Source organism: Phyllobates terribilis, unplaced genomic scaffold (assembly GCF_046119375.1).
Source record: "Phyllobates terribilis strain yellow unplaced genomic scaffold, ASM4611937v1 Scaffold_12__6_contigs__length_324123572, whole genome shotgun sequence".
In the NCBI taxonomy this organism is placed as follows: Eukaryota; Metazoa; Chordata; class Amphibia; order Anura; family Dendrobatidae; genus Phyllobates; species Phyllobates terribilis.
In genome coordinates, this window is record NW_027362772.1 from 6,275,091 (window position 1) to 6,290,591 (window position 15,501).

The following is a 15,501-nucleotide window of genomic DNA, read 5'->3' on the forward strand; positions in this document are numbered from 1 at the left end:
AAGATCTTTACTATTCATATATTTATTAGCAATGGACCTGGGATTTGGGTAATTTAGTGCTAATTATTTGTCTGCATTTGATTATTTACCTGCCTTGTCTTGGTTTAAGAGGGCTTGCCCTTTTGCTTGCCCTCTAGCAATATGGCTCCAGGATACATGTGCATGTCATCGTTCCGCTGTGCCCACGCGTGCCGGCGCGCGCTCGGCACGTGGCGTCACGTGCGGCGCGACCACGCCTCTCTGTGACGTCGCGACTGTGCTCGCGGTGGGCGCGTGGTCATCGCGGCAGGATGCAATCATGCGCCCGGTAGGAAGCATCTGCTTTGATGGATCACATGATCCTCACAAGGTATTTAAGAACTACACATATCCTATTGAGTATCACTCCCTGAGGAAGCATATCTGTGAAACGCGCATTGGAGTGTGGGCTAGTATCGCACATGGTGCTTGCAGCATGAATCCAGGTATATCATTTAATGTCTAAGATGCAGTCTCTTTGAGTATGAGTCATCCTTATATTTTGTCACTTTATGTGCACTGCACTTTATATTTATGGATGGATTTATAGTCCTTCTTTGAGATTTGAATGCCTGGGTAAGCAGACATTTTTTTGTTTGGCCACAGACCTTTTTGTTTATTGCTATCTAAGGTCTTTAGCTGGGTGAAAAGCATAGCACTGAGTCACTATTTGAATAGTCTTTTTATTTGTATTTTGCACCTTTTAGTGACTTCTAAATATGCTAATGTGCTCTTTGTAATTTATTGGAGTCAGTGCCCTGTGCTTACAATAGAATCTATTCATTTGATATCCTCTATTTGTGTCTTACTTACTTTTGATATCCAATGCTGCATACACCTGTTGCCTTTTTTTTAATTGTCCTTTGTCTATGAGTTCATATAGATATGTTTTGGTTTTTTGGTATCTTGATTGATTAATAAAATGTAATGATTTTACTTAATGATTGAAGTATATTTTGTCTGAGCATTTATTTAGATTTAAAGTTTGTTCTCTCTTGCTTGGATTTGGCCTTAAATGGCATTATAAAATATGAGATGATGATTTGGGTTTGCAATCCTTCTATATGTTTGGTAATAATCAGGCTAAGAAAAGTGTAGGGAAGGTTCCCAGGACAAATAGTGGCGGCTGGGGACTGAGTATGGATACCTCGCTGCTGACGTAGCCATGAGGTAGTGGCCATCTTCGGCCTCCTCCAAACTAAAAGGCCCCATTTCAAGTGAAAGCTAGCAGTATAGTATTGCAGCCTGCGGGTGGGTGGGTGGTTGGCTGCATATTTGCGCTTGCATTGCAAGGAATGGGGGAGGTACAATTGAACACTTCCGTGGGACAAGGACTTGCACGGGGATAGTTGCAAGTCTGCATCTTCTGATGCGCAAGGATCACTTCTGATGGGCACACTTTTAAGCAGTGACCTGGGTGTCAGAGATGCTTCCAGGGGTCTTCCCCATGCTGTTCCCATGTCTTTTCAGCACTGTATGCATGTGTCACACAGCACATGGCCAGATAAGGTTGTAAAATGTTAAAATGACATTTCCCGGTGAATGCATTTGTCACAGTTGAAAGCAATACAAAAGTGCAAAAACGCATTAAAAAAATGCTACTTGTGAACATAGCCCAAGCTGTGGAGGAGTATTTTTGTTTTTGGTTATTTATTTTACCTTATACACAAGTCTTTACCCTGGAAAGGATGTTCCTTAACATATTTCACAGGAAAACCGTTTGAGTTTAGTTTTTGAACGTTTCATTGTGAGCCCTTAAAAGTGGCTTAATACCTCTGACCACATTGTTGACAGCAGTGACCTGGGGGTCAGAAATGCTTCCTGGGGCGATCCCCATGCTGTCCCCATGTCATTTGAGCACTGTCACTATCGTTTTGGGCACTTTTTAGGCTTTCTACAGACTGCCGGGGGTGCGGCCGCAAAAATGCTCGGGTCTCCCATAGACTAACATTGGGCTCGTTGCTCGGGTCGTCACCCGAGTATCACGGTGAGCCCGGCCCGAGCTTCGTGCACCCGAGCATTTTAGTGCTCGCTCAACACTAGTAATTACGTGTTTATCGGTCATCCATGACAGCACCCCTACGAGAGAATTACAGAGAAGTGTAGAATTAGGGAGGAACCACAGCCTGTAGAACCCTACTTCCAAAGGTGATAGCACCAGAAAGATCCAGTCTTTCGTGTTTATAGAATGTAGAAGACTACATTGCCGCTCTACAGATTTGATTAATAGATACTCCTGACCTTTCTGCCCAGGTAGTAGCCACAGCCCTTGTGGAATAAGCTTTGATATTCTTCTCCACTTCTTTGCCGCTTGCAGATTAGGCCATACTGATAGCCTCCCTAACCCAACGAGCTAGTGTGGCTTTGGAGGCCCTACATCCCTTCATTTGTCCCTGAAAGCAGACAAAAAGGGACCTATCCTTTCTCCAGGAGCTAGTGGATTCTAGGTACCTTTCTAGACAGCGTTTAATATCTAAGGAATGTAATTTTTGTTCCTTATCGTTGGTGGGGCTACTACAGAAAGTTTGCAGGACAATCTCCTGTGACCGGTGAGATGTAGAGACTACCTTAGGGAGGTATGCCGGGTCAGATCTCAAGATTACCCTATCAGCTCGAATCAGGGTAAAGGGATGGTCTGCTGAGAGGACCTGAATGTCTCCTATCCGCCGAGTGGAGGTCAGGGCTACTAAGAGGACTGTCTTAAGGGAAAGGATTTTGATTTGAACATCCTGTAAGTGTTCAAAGGGGGATTCCATTAATGCTGAGAGTACCAGGTTAAGATCCTAAGGGGCTGAGCTAATGGACTGAACAGGTTTAGATCTTGCGCATGCTTTTATGAAACGGGAAACCCAAGGGTCCCCTGCTAAGTTGAAGTTATAGAGAGCTCCAGGCTGAAACCTGGACTTTGAGAGTGCTTACTGAGATCCCCATCTCCACCACCTTCTGTAGGAATTCCAAAACTAAGTTAATTGGGACTTCCCCTTTCAGATCTGTGAAGTCCTGTGATAAATCCTGGAATTTACATGCTTTCTAGATTTGAGGAGAGTCAAAGATACCTCAGCAGAGAACCCCCTACTCCTCAGAAGCTCCCTTTCAAATTCCAGGCAGTCAGGTGTAATCTGTTTGCCTGCGGGTGATGGACTGGCCCCTGGGAGAGGAGGTCTGGAAGATCCGGAAGGACCCAGGGATCGGAGACTGACATCTGCTGGAGCCATAAAAACCATGGCCTCCTTGGCCAGAAGGGGGCTATCAATATTACCCATGCTCTGTCTTCCCGAATTTTGCGGAGGACTGTCGGTATCAGAATTAGTGGGGGAAAGGCATAAGCTAGCCTGAAATCCCAATTGATCAGTAGGGAATCTACTGCAAATGGACGATCCCTGGGATCCAGGGAGCAGAAGCTATCCACTTTTTCGGTTGGATCTGGCTCCAAATAGACCTATGGTGGGGACATGACTGTAATCTGGTGGAATACTGCTTAACTCAAGACCCACTCGCCCTGGTGAAGGTGTACTCAGCTGAGGAAATCTGCTTTGCTGTTGTCCTTCCCTCTTATACAATGCACTGTGAAAGTATTTGGCCGCCTTGAACTTTTCTACCTTTTGCCACATTTCTGGCTTCAAACATAAAGATACAATATTCTAATCTTTATGGGAAGAATTAACAACAAGTGGGACACAATCGTGAAGTGTAACGAAATTTATTGGATATTTTAAACTTTTTTAACAAATTAAAAACTGAAAAGTGGGGCGTGCAATATTATTCAGCCCCCTTGAGTTAATACTTTGTAGCGCCACCTTTTGCTGCGATTACAGCTGCAAGTCGCTTGGGGTATGTCTCTATCAGTTTTGCACATCGAGAGGCGGAAATTCTTGCCAATTCTTCCTTTCAAAATAGCTCGAGCTCATTGAGGTTGGATGGAGGGCGTTTGTGAACAGCAGTTTTCAGCTCTTTCCACAGATTCTCGATTGGATTCAGGTCTGGACTTTGACTTGGCCATTCTAACACCTGGATATGTTTATTTTTGAACCATTCCATTGTAGATTTTGCTTTATGGTTGGAATCATTGTCTTGTTGGAAGAGAAATCTCCGTCCCAGTCTCAGATGTTTTGCAGACTCCAACAGGTTTTCTTCCAGAATGGTCCTGTATTTGGCTCCGTCCATCTTACCATCAGTTTTAACCATCTTCCCTCTCCCTGCTGAAGAAAAGCAGGCCCAAACCATGATGCTGTCACCACCATGTTTGAGAGTGGGGATGGTGTTTTGAGGGTGATGTGTTGCTTTTACGCCAAACATATCGTTTTGCATTGTAGCCAAAAAGTTCGATTTTGGTTTCATCTGACCAGAGCACCATATTCCACGTGTTTGGTGTGTCTCCCAGGTGGCTTGTGGCAAACTTCAGAGACTTTATATGGATATCTTTGAGAAATGGCTTCTTCTTGCCACTCTTCCATAAAGGCCAGATTTGTGCAGTGTACGACTGATTGTTGTCCTATGGACAGACTCTCCCACCTCAGCTGTAGATCTCTGCAGTTCATCCAGAGTGATCATGGGCCTTTTGGCTGCATCTCTGATCAGTCTTCTCCTTGTTCGAGATGAAAGTTTAGAGGGACGGCCGGGTCTTGGTAGATTTTCAGTGGTCTCCTTCCATTTTAATATGATCGCTTGCACAGTGCTCCTTGAGATGTTTAAAACTTGGGAAATCTTTTTGTATCCAAATCCGGCTTTAAACTTCGCCACAACTTCGAACTTCGTCTTGAAACAGAACCCTGAGACTATCACAGAGCAGGTGCATTTATATGGAGACTTGATTACACACAGGTGGATTCTATTTATCATTACCAGTCATTTAGGACAACATTGGATCATTCAGAGATCCTCACTGAACTTCTGGAGTAAGTTTGCTGTACTGAAAGTAAAGGGGCCGAATAATATTGCAAGCCCCACTTTTCAGTTTTTAATTTGTTAAAAAAGTTTAAAATATCCAATAAATTTCATTCCACTTCACGATTGTGTCCCACTTGTTGTTGATTTTTCCCCCAAAAATTAGAATTTTATATCTTTATGTTTGAAGCCAGAAATGTGGCAAAAGGTAGAAAAGTTCAACGGGGCCAAATACTTTCACAATGCACTGTATGTACTGCAGAGATGGAGGCTAAATGTGTCTCTGCTAGAAGAAGGATTCGTCCTGCTACATCCATTAGTGTTTTGGACCGGGTCCCTCCCTGGTGGTTTATATATGCTACCGACACCTGTCAGACAGGATCTTGACGTGTTGGCCCTGTAATGCTGGCAGAAACCCCTATATAGCTTTTTCCACAGCTACCAACTCCATGTTGAAGGAACTGGTTTTTAGAGAACTTGACCAACCCCCCTGAAGCATCTACTGATCTAAGTGGGCTCTCCATCCCGAAGGACTAGCATCTGTTGTGACCACCTTTGTAGCTGGGGACCACCAGGGGACTCCTGTGGACAGTACTGAATCGTCCAACCACCAGCGGAGAGATTGCAGTGTAGCTGGTTGTAGAGTCAGTTTGCCCTTCAGATTCTGACATTGGGACATTCTGGAGAATCAGGAACCCCTTTGTAGAGTCCTGGTATGGGCTTGAGCCCAAGGTACTCCCGGTATGACATGGCCCGCCTCAGAGTCAGTCAGTGATTCTATGGCCTTCAATACGAGAGTCTGGATCTTCTTCACTTTGTCTGGTGGAAGGCAACACTCTTGTATGTCCAATATAAGTCCTAGAAAAATCTGAGACGTTGATGGAGTCAGTCTTGATTTGTCCAGGTTGATAAGCCAACCCAGATTCTGCAACATCTTGAGGACTTGTTGAACCTGGTCCGAACAATGCTGAGCCGGCTTTCCGATTATCAGGAAATTGTCCAGATATGGCACAATCAGAATTCTGTTTTCCCGAAGATGGGCCAATAGCTCCGAAATCACCTTAGTGAAAATTCGAGGGGCAATTGCTATGCCAAACAGAAGGGCCTGATACTGAAAGTGCCTGATCTGAGAATCAACCTGAACTGCTACCAGGAGGAACTGCCGGGACTGGACGCATATGGGAATATGATAGTATGCGTCTTTTAAGTCCAGGACAGCCATGTGGCTGCCTGGAAAGAGCAATTTTATTGCAGACCCAATTGACTCCATTTTAAAAGTCAGGATTTCTAGATAATCGTTCAGGTTTTTTAAGTTCAGGATAGTTCTGAAAGAACTGTCTGTTTTTCTTTTACCACTCCAAAGACATACTGATAGGGAATCTAGATTGTGAGCCCCGATGGGGACAGCGACGATAATGTATGTAAAGCGCTGCGGAATATGTTAGCGCTATGTAAAAATAAAGATTATTATTATTTATTTAAGAGCAATACCCTCCTGGGCCGGAACCCGAACTAGGACTGTTTTGTCCAGGAGACTTTGGATTTCGCTCTCCAGCGCCCGTTGTTCGTCTTGCGATGCTCTGGGAGGAGTGATGAGAAACCTCGTTGGAGGAAGATATGGAAACCACAGCTTCAGCCCTGATTTTATGAGGTCTAGAATCCAGTCGCTCGAGGAAATCCGTACCGAGGCTAGGAAGAAGTGGGAGAGCTGACCTCCCACAAGGGGAAAAGCGTCATTTGGAGACCTTCTTGGAGTCACGGGAGGACCCCTTAAACATGAAACCTCTTCCTCCCCTTTTTCGGTCAGACCAACTGGACTGGTCTTTCTTCTTGGAATAGTTCCTTGGGTATCTTCTGGTCCGCAAGGGTTTCTTGAAGGAGAAATAAGAAAAATCCGGGAATTTTTTTTTCTTATCCCCCATCTTCTCCAGGATGTCGTCGAGGGCTGCTCCGAATAAATATTGCCCTTCACAAGGAAGGAGGCTGTTTATTTTTTGTTTGTAGGTCACCTGGTCAATTCTTTAACCACAATGCCCTCTTGGCTGCATTGGAAGAGGCTGCGGATCTTGCTGCCAAAACGACGGAATCTACGCGGCGTCTGCTAGAAACTCTGCAACCCCTTGTATGACCGGGACTGAGGCCAAGATTTCCTCCCTAGGAACCCCGTCTTTCAGCTGGCTAACGAGTTGGTCTAGCCAGAACATCAGGGATCTGGTCGTATAGACGGCCGCAATACCCGGTCTCAGTCCACCTGCCGATGACTCCCAGGTATTCTTGAGGAACTGGTCAGCTTTTTTGTCTAGGGGATCATTCAGCGTACCCATATCTTTGAATGGCAAAGAATATTTCCTTGAGGCTTTCAACACTGCTACATCTAGTTTGGGTGCTTTATCCCAAGAGGAGCAAGAAGCTTCCTCAAAGGGATACTTGGGTTTCATGAAAGCTGTAGGAGCACCTTTCCTATCCGTTTTTTTCCACTCTCTGGTTATCAGGGCCTGGATTATTTCATCCAGAAGGAAAAGGCGCCAGTTTTTCTGCCCCAACCTTCCGAACATCAAATTCATCTTAGATGGTTGCGCCTTCTCCTCCTCAATCCCCATTATGGATCGGATGGCTTTGATTAGATTACCCACTTCCTCAACTGAGAAACAGTGGCATCTACTGGAGTCGTCATCTGAAGAGGATGCTGAAGAAGCCCCCGAGGACCCACACTCTCCTTCCGATCTATCTGAGTCTTCTAAGGGCTGGGGGGGACACATTAGAAGAAGTCGGCTGTTTTCCCTGAGAAAAGGTCTTAAAGGTATTCTCAACTTCCGACCTAATTAGGGACTGCAGTCTGGAAGAAAAACCTGGCGCCTCCTCCGTAATGGTCTGCTCTATACAGGCTCTGCATAATTTCTTAGCCCAGGTGACCGGGAGCTCACACTCAGAGCCTACACAGCAAGGGTTTAGATGTAGCCGCTAACTTCCCAGATTTTTTCTGAGTCTAAGGACAAAAGAGAAAAAACAGGGAAAACCATTCAATAAATGACATTCTTGGAGTTCTCTCACCCATCAGATGTGAAGAAGTACTGAAGCCAGGGGAGGACCCTTGTCTTGTGACTATTCTCCTCTGGAGGTCTTGTGGGAAGAATGACTGCTGCTGCGGTGCGTCATCTTCTGAGACCCCGTTTCTGCTGGAGCCTCCGTCCCACTCATGGCTGCTGAAAGGAGCACTGCTTGCTGTCTGGAGCAAAGGCACAGGCAGAAGTAGAGTGGAGTACTGAGGCACTGCTCCATCCCCTTCTCCTGCCTTTTATCAGGAAGTGCTTCGGCTCCCTGCAGCCCACCTCCCGACCTGAATCCGGAAGTCCGGGTGCGTCACATGACCAGAGCACTCGTCATCGGGGACAGCCCCCTGACGTGTGCATACCGGAAACACGGCGGCCGCCTATCAGAAAGCGCCGCCGTGCGTGACGTCATAGGTCCGCCTCCGGAAGTCCGGTGCACTTGTCACCTGGACCTGCCTCTTCCGGCCGGCCAGACGTGTGTGCAGCCCCGGACACCCGGCAGACACCAACCAAAGCATGGCATCGCCGGGCCATCATCATGAAAGACCACAAGCCTCCGCTGGGACAGGGAGCAGCAACCCTTGGTGTGTGGAGCCACGGGGCCCGCACCCACAGCCAACCGTTTATCCTGTCGCCAGCATCCAGCTGCTCTGGCCTGCAGGTATGTCCCCCTTTTTAAGGGAAAAGAGGCAAAAAGCCCAAAACAAAAAAAAAAAAATTCTATCTTCTGGAACCGCCGTTCCTGAGGCTCACCATTCAAGGACAGGAAACCAACTGACATGGGGAAAGGAACCGTCCCCTTTTAAAGCCTGATGGTTCCCTGTCCTTGGAGGGTGGATCCCTCGTTGGGGTGCGGCCATGGACAAGCAATAAAATTAGTTAAAAACCATGTGTCAAAAAAGATAAACGGCACATAACAAGGTGATACAAGGAAGGATTATCAAGTGAGACAATACAGGGAGCGGCGAATGTGCTTAATACTTGTATGGTTTAAGGTGCATTCAATAGTGCCTATCTCTATGTCAATTGAACAGTGATCACCATCAGTCCGACATATAGATACCTGATCAGACCTGTGCAAGTAGTATTTGACATCAAGAGATACAAGGCTAGTAAGGGGTATTACCCTCATTCCTTACCCACAGTCACAAGGCACCGGACAGTTGCGATGGTGCCTTGTGACTATGGGTAAGGAATGAGGGTAATACCTCTTACTAGCCTTGTATCTCTTGCTGTCAAATACTACTTGCACAGGTTTGATCAGGTATCTATATGCCGGACTGATGGTGATCACTGTTCAATTGACATAGAGATAGGCACTATTGAATGCACCTTAAACCATACAAGTATTAAGCACATTCGCTGCTCCCTGTATTGCCTCACTTGATAATCCTTCCTTGTATCACCTTGTTACGTGCCATTTTTCTGTTATGGCACAGGGTTTTTAACTAATCTTTGTCTAAATAAAATTATTATTCTTTATTATCTTGTTCTAAAGTGGTTTTCTTGGATAGTCTCTATCCAGATCTAGGTTGTATTAATTATATGGAGCAGTAAAAGGAAAACTCTTTGATTTCATAGAAACTAAAAAATTTTATTATCAGCTTTGAATGCAGGAGGTCAATATCATTAAGAAATGGCTCATTTCATTACTAAACCTGACAACTTTTGAAGATATGTAAAACAGTGTTACATGACCTGAAAATTAATTTAGCTAGTCGGGTGGAAGGTTCTTTAGCTGCTCACTCAGTAGATCATCCTCTGTACAGGTCCCGGTACCTTCCTCTACTGCTCTGCACCAATCAGATAAGTGTGGGGCTGGAGAAACAATAGAAATTTTCTCAGTGATTTGGAAGGACAGCGTCTCATTGTTCTCCTCGGTCACAGGAAGCTGCCTAGCATCTATAAGACGCACTCACTTATTATCAAGATTTTTTCTTGCTAAAAGTGTGGCTTTCCAAGTAAAACATTTCCCACATTAAGAATATAAAAAAGGCTTCTCCCTTGTGTGTCTGCGATGGCGACTAAGAAGAGATAATTTCTTCACAAACCATTTTACATTAAAATGGCTTCTCCCCTATATGAGTTCTCTGATGTTTGATAAGACTCGACTTCTCTGTAAAACATTTCCCACAGTCTAAACATGAAAAAGGCTTCTCCCCTGTGTGAATTCTCTGATGTTTGATAAGACTCGGCTTCTCTGTAAAACATTTTCCACATTCTGGACAGGAAAATGGCCTCTCCCCTATGTGAGTTCTCTGATGATTGATAACACTTGATTTCTTTGTAAAACGTTTCCCACATTCTGAACATGAAAAAGCCTTCTCCCCTGTGTGAGTTCTCTGATGTGTGATGAGATTTCTTTTATCTGTAAAACATTTCTCACATTCTGAACATGAAAATGGCGTCTCCCCTGTGTGAGTTCTCTGATGTGTAACAAAATCTGATTTCTGGTTAAAACATTTCCCACATTCTGAACATGAAAATGGCTTCTCCCCTGTGTGAGTTCTCTGATGTGTAACAAGAGATGATTTCTCTGTAAAACATTTCCCACATTCTGAACATGAAAAAGGCTTCTCCCCTGTGTGGGTTCTCTGGTGACTAACAAAATGTGATTTCTGTGTAAAACATTTCCTACATTCTGAACATGAAAAAGGCTTCTCCCCAGTGTGAATTCTCTGGTGACTAACAAAATGTGATTTCTGGTTAAATTTTTTTCCACATTCTGAACATGAAAAAGGCTTCTCCCCTGTGTGAATTCTCTGGTGCTTAACAACATCTGATTTCCGGTTAAAACATTTCCCGCATTCTGAACATGAAAAACGCTTCTCTCCAGTGTGAATTCTCTGGTGACTAACAAGATATGATTTCTCTGTAAAACATTTCCCACATTCTGAACATAAAAATGGCTTCTTCCCTGTGTGAGTTCCCTGGTGAATAACAAGATCTGATTTCTGGTTAAAACATTTCCCACACTTGGAACAAAAAAATCTATTATCAGCTGAGTGAATGTCTCGATGTTTAAGAAAAGACTTTTCGACGGGAAAACTATTTTCATATTCTGAACATGAAAATGGCTTCTTTTTATTATGAGCAATTCGTTTTTTAATTCTTATTTTGTGACTTTGACTTTACTTAGTAGTCGATAATGAATCAGAAGACAGGACTTGTTTCAAAGGATCAGATGATACATCTTTGCTTTGAAGGGATGATGGTAAATCTGGAGTAATGGCATTCACTTCAATTGTATCCTGTGAGATCTCAAGCTCATCTGATTTGAAAATTGAAGATGTCACCTGTCCCTCTGATCTCCTGGTACAGTCATCTGCCAAGAATAAAACCAATTATTTTGAGAAAAATATTCTTGAAATTAATATTTTTGAACATTTCTACTTAAATTGTCGTAAAAATGGCAAGTTATGTAAAAATATTTAATTATTGACTAGGACAATGACAGTTCAGTCTAATTTAAGATCTCATAGCATGAACCAGTGGAACGTGGTGTTCAACTGTTTGTTCATTCAGCCTCCCAAATATGGAATAAAAGTCACAATGTTATGTAGGTGAAAATAACACCAATAAAAACTTCTACACATCTCACAACAAACAAGTCCCCACTCAGGTCCATAATTTGTCAGTGGAAAAACAGAGTTTTTCACATTATTAGTGGCTCAAAGGCTCTTGAAAAGCAACATGGCTTCCATCAACCAATCCTGCAAAATCCACTCTCCCAAAGTCAAATCTCCCCCTCACTTCTGAGCCTTGCAGTGTGCCCAAACCACATTTATCATCCATGTATTTGGCATTAATATAGTGAGAAGTACCCACTTAATTCACGGTGTGTGTGACCTGCAGCACAATCTGGGCACTATGTGTTGGGCAATAAAATTACATATTTGTAATTTTTACTCTCCAACTCCACTGCGTGCTAATTTCCGGAAAGTGGCTGTGGAGTCAAAATAATCACTACTCCTGTAGATTAATTCACGGAGGGTTAAAAATTCCAAAATGGAGTCACTTTATGGGGATTTCTACTGCTCTGGTATACTGTTATTTTTTCATATTAGGGCTTCTACAAATGGTGTGTCTCATCTCCTCTGAGATCTGCTCCTGCGACGTCTGCTTCTGTCATCTGGAGCCGCGTTATTCATTCTGCAGGTGGCGTTGGTGATGGAGGAGACGTCAGAACCAGAAGCTCTGGGTTTCACAGACTCTATCCAGCCACTAAGATTAGGGTTCCTGGGACCAGTAGTACCATAGAGTCTGGCAGTATGGGTGTGTGTGCTGTCCAGCTGGAGTAATCTGCTCCCTGCTTCAGCCAACTGGAGAGCACCACGCCCTACTAAAGCTGGAAGCATATTGCCGGAAGCTGCCAGATCCAGCCTTGTTCTCCTCTGGTTCAGTCCTCTGTGCTCAGCTCCCGGCTTGTGTATTTGGTTCCTGTTGTGACCTCGGCCCGTTTACTGACTACTCTTGTGTCTTCTGATTTTGTATTTTCTCTGCCCTCCTGGTTCTGACCCGGCTATCTGACTATTCTTCTTGCCATCTCACACCATAGAACAGCATGTAACACCGTGGTACAAGCCTAGAGGTTTCGGTGTAAGTCCAGATCCATGTTGAGGGGTTATAAGGTGTTGACCAAGGCAATCCCTCGGATCTTGACAATGGAGTAGATAGCGCCAAGCCTGTTCGTGGTGGCCATGTTTTGAGCTGCCAGGTGACCACAAACAGTAACCCCAATACATTGTATCTGCAAACTATTAGACCAAGATCAGCAGTCAAATAGCTAAATGGTGCTCCTTCCCATCTTAACCTGCCATGTGCCCAGAAAGTAGCGTACAACCGTATATAGGGTATTGTCGTATTCAAGAAAAGTTAGAAAATAATTTATAAAGTCCATTTATTTCCGGTTATAATTTAAGAAGAATTCCAAAGTTTACACCACATAAAGTGACACACGTCAGATATGCAAAAAAATGGGGCCTGATTAGGAACACAAGACTGGCTGCGGGAAGTGGTTAAATCAGAGTATTTTGGGCACTAATTACTGTAGTCAAAAACTGTGAGTATAGACAATAACACATCAACTGAAATGATCAAACTGAACAGTCTTCATCAGTAAACAATGAGTAACTAGTGGTGAAACCTCTCTGGGGTAATTAGAGTCTGGGGCTCGGTAGCTCTTGACAATCTAAACTATCCTAAGAGCCAATATTTTCTGTCAGATGAGTTTCAAGAAGAAATATTAGTTACTCGATTTTAAAAGATATTGAAAAGTCAGGATAAAGGGAAACTCTGTTGTTATTGTACAGAAATTCACACTTGGCCCTCACTGCACATTTAATGTTGTCAATCATAAATGTGAAGTTTGGCCAGCAAGACTGGACCTGGTCTTGTAGGGACCATATGAGGACATTCAGCAGCACATAAGGGAGAGAAGGCAGGTTCATCCAATTAGATATCAGGTTTATAGGAAGGCAACAGCATCATTACCCTCCACTTTCTCATACAGGCCCATCATAATAGTGATTTTCTAACTTGTCAGCACATTCTAAGTACTCTGTCATTTGGATTTGTAGTTTACAGATCTGGGCAGGTAAGAGTCAAGATCTTCTAATCCCAGGGAATAGGTGGATCCTCCGGGTTGTAAGTTCTATAGAAAAGGGCTTTCGTTACCCAAAGTCATTTGAACAATTTTTGATGGAGGAGAATGTTGTGGTCTAATGGCAAAATGGTGATCACAAGATTGTGATACCGCCAGACTACACGACTGATAAAGCAGCCACAGCCGGTGACTGAGAAGAATCTGTGAGTTCTCTGCATTTAGTGGTTCCTACTCACCTGGGTAGTCATATGTAGGAATCTCCTCCTTACACCGCTCATCACCCCTCACATATGTCTCTGTAGTATTAATATGGGTCAGATCTTCACCCTGAAACAAATATTGTAAAACTCACAGACAGATGGAGAAGTCACATCTATGATCAGGTCTAAACCTGCCATCTCCACAGTTCTCATTACAGACGTATAAAACATATAATGCTGGTGGATAAAACAAGACTGAGCACAAGACCTTCACAGCCGTCTACACATCATAGGGGAGATCTCATGACACCTTCTCTCCATCTACCTGATGATGCTGAGGAACATTGGGATCTTCTTGTTTACAGTCGAGTGGAAGAAGAGGACGGGGACATCTCTCTGGTGTTGTCCTCTTACTGGATAGATCTGGAGGAAACACATACAGGGACTGAATTCATTGTTTATATACAGATAATTATAGCCCATGTGTGTTTAGTCCTGTCTATTACCTGGTGATGTGAGGGGCTGGGGAACCTCCATCATGATGTCCTTGTACAGATCTTTGTGTCCTTCTAAATACTCCCACTCTTCCATGGAGAAATAGATGGTGACGTCCTGACACCTTATAGGAACCTGACACATACAATGATAGAGTCATCCCCCGATCCCTTCATAGCGTTACTGTATAATGTCCCAGCATTCCCAGCAGTGTCACCTCTTCAGTCAACAGCTCAATCATCTTGAAGGTGAGTTCTATGATCTTCTGGTCATTAATGTCCTCATGTATCAGATGGTGAGGTGGAGGCCCCGTGATTGGGCTCAGGGGTCTTCCCCATCCCTCAGACACAGGGTCCTGACAGCGCTCACTAGAGGTCTTCTTCACTACTGTGTAATCCTGGTTATGGAGAGACACATTAATAAATCTCACTACAGACATTTCCAGAGTCCTCACCTCTCCAGTTCTGTCCATCTGTTATTCCCATAGATAAGAATGATGTAATGTGACGTCATCAGAATCTCTCACCTCTCCAGTAAGCCGGAAGAGGATCTCTAGGGTGAGGTGTAATATCCTCTCCGCCATCTTGTCTCTGTCCATGCCCATCCTTGATAGGTGATTCAGAAAAATTCTCTTAATATAGAAGATCTTCACTGAGAGGATCTGATATTGTAGAAACCTGAATGAGAAGATGATGAGCCGATGTAACATCATAAAAATCCTGTGTAATAATACAATTACTGGAGATAATAAGGGAAACATATGAGGAGATTAAATTATTTTACAGTATTTATCTTTCTTCATTACATCTGGTAATAAAACCTATATATTTTAGGCCACAGACAACAAGCAGTTTCTTCCTCGGAGTCTGTAGCTAAATACATTTCTCATAGACTCATCTTCTATAACGCTAAATCTCATCTCATTTACGGACACTGGAATACTGCAGGAGATATTCATTACACGTGACATGAGAAATAACTTCATGATGAGGACGACATCTTCATCTTCTACTACAGCTCTAGAAACATATTTGGCCAGAGTCCGTCACTGACTACATCACCACCGACCGTCTATATGAATGTTTCCCGTCTTCTCTGGACTGTAAAATTCTATCATGTTAGATTCACACACAGAAGTTTGAGGCTTTTATCAAAGATTTTTTTTGTTTGAATAAACAACATGGACAGAAATTATTTGATACCAAAGTCTCCATGTTCAATGTTTTATGGGGTTTACAGTGGGTACGGA

General features: G+C 43.7%; 1 pseudogene; it reads right to left on the reverse strand.

Moving 5' to 3' along the window:
- Positions 1 to 15,012, reverse strand: part of LOC141171867 (uncharacterized) — a 60,619-nt pseudogene extending 45,607 nt beyond the window's left edge.
- Positions 15,013 to 15,501: the final 489 nt, after the last annotated feature.